The sequence below is a fragment of the Fukomys damarensis genome, unplaced genomic scaffold, assembly GCF_012274545.1.
Source record: "Fukomys damarensis isolate Sample0158 unplaced genomic scaffold, DMR_v1.0_HiC HiC_scaffold_39, whole genome shotgun sequence".
In the NCBI taxonomy this organism is placed as follows: Eukaryota; Metazoa; Chordata; class Mammalia; order Rodentia; family Bathyergidae; genus Fukomys; species Fukomys damarensis.
The window spans coordinates 54755683-54765832 of record NW_022900951.1 but is presented as its reverse complement, the minus strand read 5'-3'; positions in this window follow the sequence as shown (position 1 = coordinate 54765832).

Genomic DNA, 10150 nt, shown 5'->3' with positions numbered 1-10150 from the left:
CTCAATGAGAAAACAAAACAAAACAAACAAATACACCAAATCTACAAAATTTCTTCCTCCTGTTCCTGTCCATAGCACTTTCTATCTGTTCTAGTTCTCCTCTCTCTCTCTCTCTCTCTCTCTCTCTCTCTCTCTCTCTCTCCCTGCCCCTCTCTCCCCCTCTCTCCCTCCCTCTCTCGCTCTCTCTCTCTCTCTCTCTCTCTCTCTCTCTCGCCTAATCCTAGAAGCCTTGATCAACAGGGCTAGGACAAGATGTGAAAACTTCTTACCAGCTGTGTTTAAATTTTAATGCGATAAAAACTGTGGCCAGGTGTGGTGGTATACTTCTCTAATCCAGGCCCTCAGGAGGATGAGGCAGGAGAATTGCCTGGACTACATAGTGATTTCAAGGCCAGCTTGAACCACACAGTGATATCATGTTTTTAAAAAACTCATCTATGAGAAAGTAGATTCATTCATAGGTAAATGGGTACATTTTGAGGATATACTCCTAAGTGAAATAAATAAGTCACACATACTGAATAGTTTCTCTGGTGTGAAAAACTAAAATAGTACTCAAGATCCTAATGGGACAAACCTGTGCAACTTAAAGCCCCAGTTGGCTAGATGGTACTGAAACCCTGCTGGCCATCCTAGAATAAAGGTGATTATTAGAAGGGAAAAATAAACAAAAAGAAATGAAATCATACCAAAGAAAACCAACCTAATGAATACTCTAAAACAAAAGTGTGGGGATTTTTCTAGATCTGAATTTTAATTCACATGAATCAGTGTCCCGAAATGCCCTGCTACAGGTCCAAATAACTACAAATGGTGAAGGCACTTGCCTCACCACAAATACGGCTGATGATCAGTCAGTGGCCCAAAATGTCATGTAATAGGTCCAAAATGGCCCCAAACAGTAAAGGCTCTTACTTCACCCAAATTCCACTGTGGAATGTCCTAAAAGAGGGTCCAAATTATGGAGGTAGTAGGTCCCACTTTCCAGCAGGACCTCATCAGCTCCGTAAACAAACTTCTTTTCTTTTACCGTCAAAAGAGTTTATAGGCAACTGTTGCTATGAACACGAAAAGAAGGAAGGTTTCTAGGAACAAAATGTGGGAAAACTTTCAGTACACATGGTGCTTGTCACATACATGAAAGAATTCACACTGGGGAGAATCCCTGTGTATGTAAGAAATGTGGGGAAGCTTTCACCACACCTGGTGCTTGTCAAAGACATGAAAATAATCATACTGGGGATTAAACCTACATACGTAAGCAATGTGGGAAAGCATGATTATTGTCAAATACACAAAAGAGCTCAGTGGGGAGAAACCCTTTGTATGTAATTGATGTGGGAAAGTTTTCAATGTGCAAACATATTGTCAGATACATGAACAAAGTCTCACTGGGGAGAAACATATATGTAAGTCTATTTTGAAAACTCTGAAAATTTCTCAGGTAGTGGAAACCTGTAGAATAATACAAAAAGTTTGATGTCAATATTTCTTCACAAATTTTCCAGAAAATACAAATCCCAGATGGAGAAATACTAAACTATAAATATTGTGTGGTTTTCAGTAAATCGCTTATGGATATCTCAATTATATGTCTGCAGTACTTTAAAAATATTGAGTTGATATATATTTGTTTTTTTGTGTGTGTGTCTTTGTGCTTAACACATAGTGTCTTTTAATTAAACATGGTGAATTGAAATGTACTTTTTGCTTTCAGTATGGTTAGTGTTTATGCAGTTTTTATTTTGGTTTTAAATTTGGGAGGTACAGGCCATTATACAATTTTATTTTTTTATATTGTGTTTTGTTAATTTGGGGATTTTTCCACTACACTTGTTTTAATTTTTGGAGCACATACTCCATATTCTGTGCAACAAAAGATATTTTTAATTTGATGGCATATTTTATTAAGATATATTTTCAGAGACTTGTGAACATGTGCTTTTGACAAAATTGAATGGTTTTCACAAAACTTACAGATTAATAAATGCTAGGGCCAGGGATTTAACTCACTGGTGCCACCGCCTGCCTTGCAAGTACAAGGTTCAATCCTCAGTACCAAAAAATAAATATATTAAGAATAAATGCTGTGATTTTCATATGATGAGGATATCTGCTTACATCTCAACACCGTATATCATGTACATAATTTTACCTATTTTTCTTTTATATTTGAGCCAATATCATCACTTACATAAAATATATTTTCTTACCATCAAAATTTTACTCTCCGTGTTTGTGCTGTAGTGACTTTTGATTTGTTGATGATTTTTCCACAAGTACCAAATAAACCAGGCACTACTGTGAGTTTCTGATTGCCACATGCCTGCAGGACCATTACTTGTTACAAAAACATATCAGAAATTATAATAATCTCTCCACAAAGTATAAATGGTGGCATGACTTATCAGTACGAAGACTTTTGAAGGAATTTGTGTCAGCCATGGAGTATTTTAGGAAGAATGGTTGCTATTGAGTGTAAAAGACAAAAGCCTTTATTCTAGTTCCTGATCTTATGATGCCATTCTATGCTTGGTATTTATTATTATTGTTTTTACCTAATAAGCCAAATGAATGGCACAAAGGAAAAATTAACTCATGTGAGCTATCAGTTTACTAAAAAGTGAAATTTATTAATTTATAATCCAGATTTTGTTTTACCTTTTTTTGTTGTTGTTCTGGGGATTGAACTCAGGATCTTCTTTTTTTTAATTTTAAATTGAATTTATTGGTGCATTCTAGGTAGACAGTACAGATACATTCTTTACTGGGATCTTGTACCTTTACATGACAGGTCTTGGTTCTCATTTTTCCCCTTGTCCCCACCCTCCCTCCATCCCCTCCTTCCTTCTCCACCTTCAAACACTTTAATTCCATTTTTACATTTTCTCATATTTTTTTCCTTTTCCATTATTCCCCTTTCCCTATCCTTTTCACTGTCCCTAGAACTCAGGATCTTGCACTTACAAGGAAGGCGGTGGCGCCACTGAGCTAAATCCTCCACCTGTTTTACAAATTTTTGAGATAAATTTACACACTGCCATTTCTCATTGTTCATAAGGGCCACCATCTATTGTTTGAGGTATGTGACAAATGCTTTCAAATACATATACTTGGCAGAAGTGTGTTCATGAATCCCAGTCAGTCTCCTTTGACCTGTATTTTTTACTATCTTTTGAACATTGAAATAATTTGTAAAATGTGTTCTCAAATACAAAATGTGCTCAATATCTGATGGGATTACATTGTTACAAACTTACAATATCATGAAAGCAGAAGTGAGAAATTCATTAAATACCCATAATTCAGTGAATATTGTAGCTAGCCCTAGCTTTAATTATGCTTAGACACATAAACACTCATGTGTTGTGTAATATTATTTAAAATTATGATTTCAGGTATAAAATTATGTGTATCTTGTATCTGAAATATCTGATACTTTGTATTCTCAAAGTTGTTTTTATTTATCCATATAAAGTGTCTTAGCATTTCCCTTTTATAGCTCTTTTTTTTTGGTACCGGGGATCAAACTTGGGTCCTTGTGCTTGCGAGGCAGAACCACTGAGGTAAATCCCTGGCCCAACATTTCCCTTTCTACTTTATCACTTACTTTAGCATGAACCAAGGGACCTTACTGAGCCACGTCCAAAAATTTGGATTCAACATTCTACTCTTACTTTATTTATGAATGTTGTTGTGATGTAAATGAATCACACTTTCAAGAAGAGGCCAACTTGAGCCTGCAGAGAAAAAGCAATGAATTCCCCTTGGTGCTTCCTGAGAAGTAGTCTTCCCTGTAGGTGGCCTCCAGAGGAAAGAACACCAATAGAGAGTGGTGGAAGGCTACAGACTCATGCAGAAGGCAGAAGCCATAGCCATTGGGTGCTTCTTTCCTTTCTACGGTCGTGATCCTACTTTCCAGGGATTTTTCTACACACAGCTTTGATTTGGGCATGCATAGATTTGCTGGAGTCAGTCTATAATCTGTACACATAAAAATCTGTGAATATCAGGCTCAGAGAAAGATTCTTTTATATAGAAAAGAAAGGGGTGATGGATTTGAAATGTTCAGTGAGAACCTTAAAGTGACTTCAAGTAAGAGTGTTCCTCTCTTTAGTAAATATGAAGGTGAAGGAAGTTGCATTTCCCCATGGGAACAAGGGAACTCCCAGAGTTAGTGACTTTTAGCCATTGCTGCCTTATCACCAGTTTCTTATTCGCCAGGGCACACCATTTCAGCAGTCAATCTCACCATCTGCATTGGAAACATGTTTAACTGTCTGAATGTGGATCTCTCCTGTGGCTGTGAGTGAAGCAGGTAGCTTTTCTTTGTTTTGTAGACTCTTGCTGCGGTATAACTGCACTATATGTATGTATTTAATAATTATATTTCCTTGTTTTCATGCTTTCTGGTTTTTGTTTTTTGTCTTTGTTTTGTTTTGTTGTAAAACAGGTCAAATCCAGGCATGGCAGTGCAAGCCCTGTAATCTCAGCACCCTGGAAAGCTGAGACAAAAGGACTATGAGTTTTTAAATTTGAGCCCAGACTGGGCAACTTAGCAACATATCAAAACCCTGCCTCAAAAAGAAAACAAAATGGCTGGGAATGTGGCTCAGTATAAATGATCTGGATTCAATTCCCAGTCCAGAAAAAGTTGAAAAGGCCTGGTTGACCCAAAAAATCTGAGAAAACCAACATGGACCCACTGTTACAGTATCATATTACATTTCCCTAAAAATTCTCTTGTGCTTTCCCTATTCTTCCCTGCCTTCAAATCCTTGGCATCCACTGAACATTTTTTTATTTTTTATTTTTTTATTTTTTGGTACTGGGGATTGAACTTGGGTCCTTGCACTTCTGAGGCAGGTGGCAGAACCACTGAGCTAAATCTTTGACTCTGAAATTTTTATTATTTTTATAGTTTGCCCTTTCCATAATGTCATACAGTTGGAATCATGAATTTTGCAGCCCTTTTGGAATGGCTGCTGTTTTGTTTTGTTTTGGTACCAGGGATAGAACTCAGGACCTTGAGCTTGCAAGGCAGGCGGCGGCACCACTGAGCTAAATTCCCAGCCCACAGAATGGCTTTTTTCACTTAGAAATATGTATTTAACATTTCTCCATGTCTCTTAATACCTTAATAGTTTGTTTCTTTGTTGTGCTGAACAATATTTCCTGTCTGAATGCACCTCAGTTTATCCATTCACACACAGAAGGACATTTTCGTTGCTTCCAATTTAGGAAAAATTATGAAGTTTTCATCTTCATTTGGGTAAAATACCAAAGAGCATGATTGATGGGTTATGTGATAAGAGTACAGTTAGTTTTGCAAGAAACTGTACATTTGTCTTCCGTAGTGGCTGCACCATTTGAACTCATCTGGGCGATGAATGAATGATCCATATTCTTAGCCGCGGTAGTGTTGCTAGAGTTTGAGTTTTCACTGTTCTAACAGGTATGCAGCGATATCTCACTGCTGTTTTAATCTGCAATTCCCTGCTGTATTCTGCTGTCAGCCATGCTGTCATATTCTTAGTTGCCATCTGTATGTCTTCTTTGGTGAGGTGTTTGTTCTGATCTTTTGCCTAGTTTTTGTTCAGGTTGTTCATAGTCTAATTGTTCAGTTTCCAGAGTTCTTTGAATGTTGTAGGTAACAGTCTGTTATGGCTTGTGTGTACCTGACCCCCAAAGCCTCAGAGGTAGTTGGATCTGGAATGTGTGATGTGGGGGGGGGTTGAGGGTGTGTGATTACTAAACCACTACACATGAGTGATTAGTTTGGCACTGCCCTAATCCCGGCTGTCTGAATAAGATAAAAGGGGCAGAAAGATGCTGTTAGATTGTTGCCTTTGCTACCTTGTCCATGGCTATGTTATTTCTCCCCTGTGCTGTCTGCTATCTCTGCCTTGGAGTTGTTTGATTATGGACTGAAACCTCTATGAACTGTAAGCCAAATAAACCACTTCCCCTCCAACTTTGGGTGTCAAATATTTTGTCTCAGCAATGAGAGAAAAATAGCTAACATGCAGTCCTAAACATTTTTTTGCAAATATTTACTCCAAGTCTATCTTCTAATACTCTTGCTTTATTTTTTCGTCTATTTTCTTTCTTGTTTAAATTTGGTAGTTTAAATTGTTTAAATTCTAGTTCACTGATTCTTTCCTTTGGCCCATCTTTTCTGCTGTTGAACCTATCCATCAAGTTTTTCTTATTTTGGTCATTTTTCATTTTTTAAATTTCATTTTGGTTTCTCTTAATATTTTTAAAGTCTTTACTGACATTTTCAATTTCTTTTTCATTTTCTTCTCTTTGTTTTTTTACTGTTTGTTTTTTGTTTTGTTTTGTTTTGTTTTTGAGACAAGGTCTCACTATGTAGTTCAGGCTGGCCTTGAACATTCAGCAATCCTCTAGCCTCAGCCTCCTGAGTGCTGGAATTACAGGCGTGCACCACCACACCTGGGTTTCTTTTTGATTTTCTGCATTTGTTATAACTTTTAAAAGTTGTTTCAAGAATATTTGTTGCTTGCTGAAGAATTTTCATGATGGCTCCTTTAAAATCTTTGTCAGATAATTCTATTATTTCTATCATCTCAGTTTTACATTCGGTTTGAGATCTTGGTTCTTGCTATAATGATTTACATTTGATAGAAATCTGGGTATTTTAGGTATGTTATATCATAAGACCCCAGATCTCTTTTCTAGCTTCTGGCTACCAGCGGGGCAAGGGGAATATCACTTCCTCACTATCACATGGAGAGAAAAAGAAAAGCTCAGGTTCCCCTCTCCTGGTTTTCACAGACCCAGGGTGGGGGGTTTCTTCATTCCCATTGAGCAGGGAGATTTTGGGGAGGGACAGGGGTGCCTAATCACTACTTCCTTTATTGCTTCCTCTCAACTTACTGGAGAGGATTGGCCTCTTTAAACTGGGTGGTGGCAAAAGTCCTGACTCTTGACTAAGCCTTCTTGACATTGCTTCAGAGGGGAGAAGGGGATCACCTTATTGCTTCCAGGTAGAAACCTAGGCTACTTATATTGTCTCCTCTGACACAGTGTGGATGGGAGGATTGCATCTGCAGGGAGATGAAAGTCGGTGCTCCATACTTGATTTCCTCTGGCGCTACTGGGGACTGGGGGTGCTGAGGCAGGTCTGTACAGCCTAACAAGGGTAAGAGCTTAGGCTCCCCCTTTAGTCTTTGCTGTTGTAGATTTTGGTGGACCCATGGGTTTTTTTTCCTCTAATTTTAGCTGGAGTGAAGTGATTATTGTCCAAACTTTTTCATTCTTGCTAGGTTAATCCATCAATTGGAGAGCCCTTTTTGTTTATGCTTGGCTTTTTTCTGCTTTCAATCTTCTTCAACTCCAAGTCTGAGATTTAGATAAGATGAGGAGAAAAATGCATGTTTTTTCCTCCCATCTGAGGACCAAAAGTGGTCTGCCTTCTTTATACTTTTCAGTCTTCTTATGTTTGTTCCTCTTATAATGTCCAAGATTTCAGTTGTAATAGAAAAAGGAATAAAGTATATGTATTCCATCTTTTATTTTAATAAACAAATACTCAACATCTTCTCTTGCTGCCCTTTACGTGTTGCAAAGAAATGAAAGAGCATGACTTAAAATGAATCAAAACAATGACAATTTTAGAAAAATCTTTACACCTATCCTGAAAGATACATGTTTTATACTTTAATAACATGGTAGCAATAGCATGTAGACTTTACTTTTTTGCAGCAATCAAAATTATTTTTTCAGATTCTGCAGAAGGGCTAACAGGTCCCTGAGAATGTCAAGCTTCATTGTGTGGGTTTGTTTTTTTCTGAATTATAGAAAAACCAGTTTCATAGGTGTTGAGCTTTACTGTCCATCTTTTGTGCTAAAGAAAGTTATTATAATACTGAATGTGTCATTTCCACCTCTATACTCCCCCAGGATACACTCTCTCATCTGGAGACTGTGATCCAGCCTCCCAAACATAGACCTTGCCTTTTAGAACCACCTTTCTCCAGCAGTGGAGGAGCTGCCTGCTCTTCAGGCATAGTTCTATGAATAACATCTCTCATGACTGAGTTTTTGGTAAGGGTTAGATGGCAGGGAGTTCAAGGTTGCCTTTTTCTAATAGGAAGCACTGGGAGTGGCAATAGGGCAGCTTGTTGATTAACAATAAGGATCACATGAGCATACCCCAGAAAGTTTGAGATTCACTACAGTCACAAATGGCATGAGGTTAGAAGTGAGATTGGGGGGCTGTTCTGCTAGTCAATGAGATGGGAGGGGCAAGAGAACAAATGCGGGTATTGCAGAGGCCTATGATGTTCAAATATATGTATGTCAGGTGCTATGTTCCATGTCTGGCACCAAGGAAGCCAGTACTAAATGGCAATCTCTTCCCTCTACCATACCCCAGTCCCTACCTCCCAGCTCCTGCTCCCTGTTACGTACTCCCACATCTGCCCTTTTCCACTTCATCATCTCATTCCCCTTTTTTTGTTAGAGGCCTTCAGAAGCCACCACAGATGGCAGTTTCCATGGTAATCAGAATCTTCATTAGTTTGGAGTTTAATGGTCCCTGTCTGTCTGGACTGAGTTCCTAGCCCACATCAGAGGGAGGTTTCCAGTGAGCTCAAAGGCTGGTGAGAAACTGTCAAGCATAAACCATTATATCCAAGTCATAATTAGACAAAGCAGCACAATGTTATTTGGGTCTAAAGAGCAGGGATATGAAGAAATCATCTCATTTTATCCTGGGCTCATGGTTCCTGTGCATTTGGAAAATCACCATTTCTCCAGACATACTGATGACAATCATATCATCAGACTATGGGTGATGGAATGTGAGTTACGGAGTACAGCAGGTTGGGCAACAGGGAGCCAACCTCACCAAAGGCTTTTGACTAAATTACTGAGGATTTATTCTTTCCTCATCCTCCCATCTGTCCCTCAAGCTTCTAAGGTCACCAGAGTTCTCTGCTCAGGTTAGGTTTTTGTACTAACTCAACCTTGGTCCCTGCCCTGCTCCTAGCACTGATTTGCCTTGCTCATTTATTCATTTAGACATCATTTAGGAGCCTTAAAATATGCCAGGCACTGTTCTAGGAACTGCAGATGGAAGAATGAATAAAATAGACTGAGATCCCTAACCTCAATGAGGTAAAAATAGAAGATAAATTAAAAAATCAAATAAGTTCAGGACTACACATGAAATTGAAGCTGACTTTTGGATAAAGGTTCATAATCTTGATCCCAATTAGCATCCAACTCCTTCTTCCCTTTTTTCTTCCTCATTGACCATCCATAAACTCAGAATATCTTCTCCTGTCCCTCTTCCGCATCTGCTAAGAGAGGTACCTGGAACGTACCTGGGACAGTTTGAGACTCACTACAGTTACAAATGGCATGAAAGTGAGAGTGAGAGTTAGAAATGAGAGTTAGTCTTGGGAGAAAAGGGCATACGAAGGCCCCAAATCCTGGCAGCCCTTAGAACACAGGAAGGGTACACGTTGCCTACCCCCCAGAACAGAGGATAGCAGCCATCTCCAATCCTCCCAGTCATTACGGGCTTAGGCTGGTACCTTTGAGCAGAATCAAGCTCAGCATTCCCATTGCTCTCCCATCTGCTTGGTTTCTTAGTCAGAGTCTCCACCACCTGATCATTCTTAGTTTGCCAAATGAAAGAAAGAGAAAACTAGCACATGAGCCAGAATACCTTAAAGCTCTGCCCATCAGGACTCCTCCATTCAGAAGAGATGGGCGACGTGGGAGTAAGAGGTGGCCATGCAAGAAAAATCCTTCAGCATAGTGAGGACTCTGGTGGAATAATTTGAGTAAGCCATTAAGTACAAGGGATGGGGATTAGCCTGATCTCTGGGGCAGCTGAGAATTAGGGGGTGACATATAGACATCCCAAGCCACTGCATAGGGTGTGCTATCTCTGTGTGATTGACAAGGGATGCCTACATCTTCCACAGTGTGCCAATTGCTTTGCTCATGTGACCCAGGGCCACAAGATTGCCATATTTAGCAAATAAAGGTACAGGAGCCTGTTAAATGTGAATTTCAGATGATCAACAAGCCATATTTGTTTTGTTTTGTTTTGTTTTGTTTTTTTGAGACAGGGTCTCACTGTGTAGTGGAGACTGACCTGGAACTCACTATG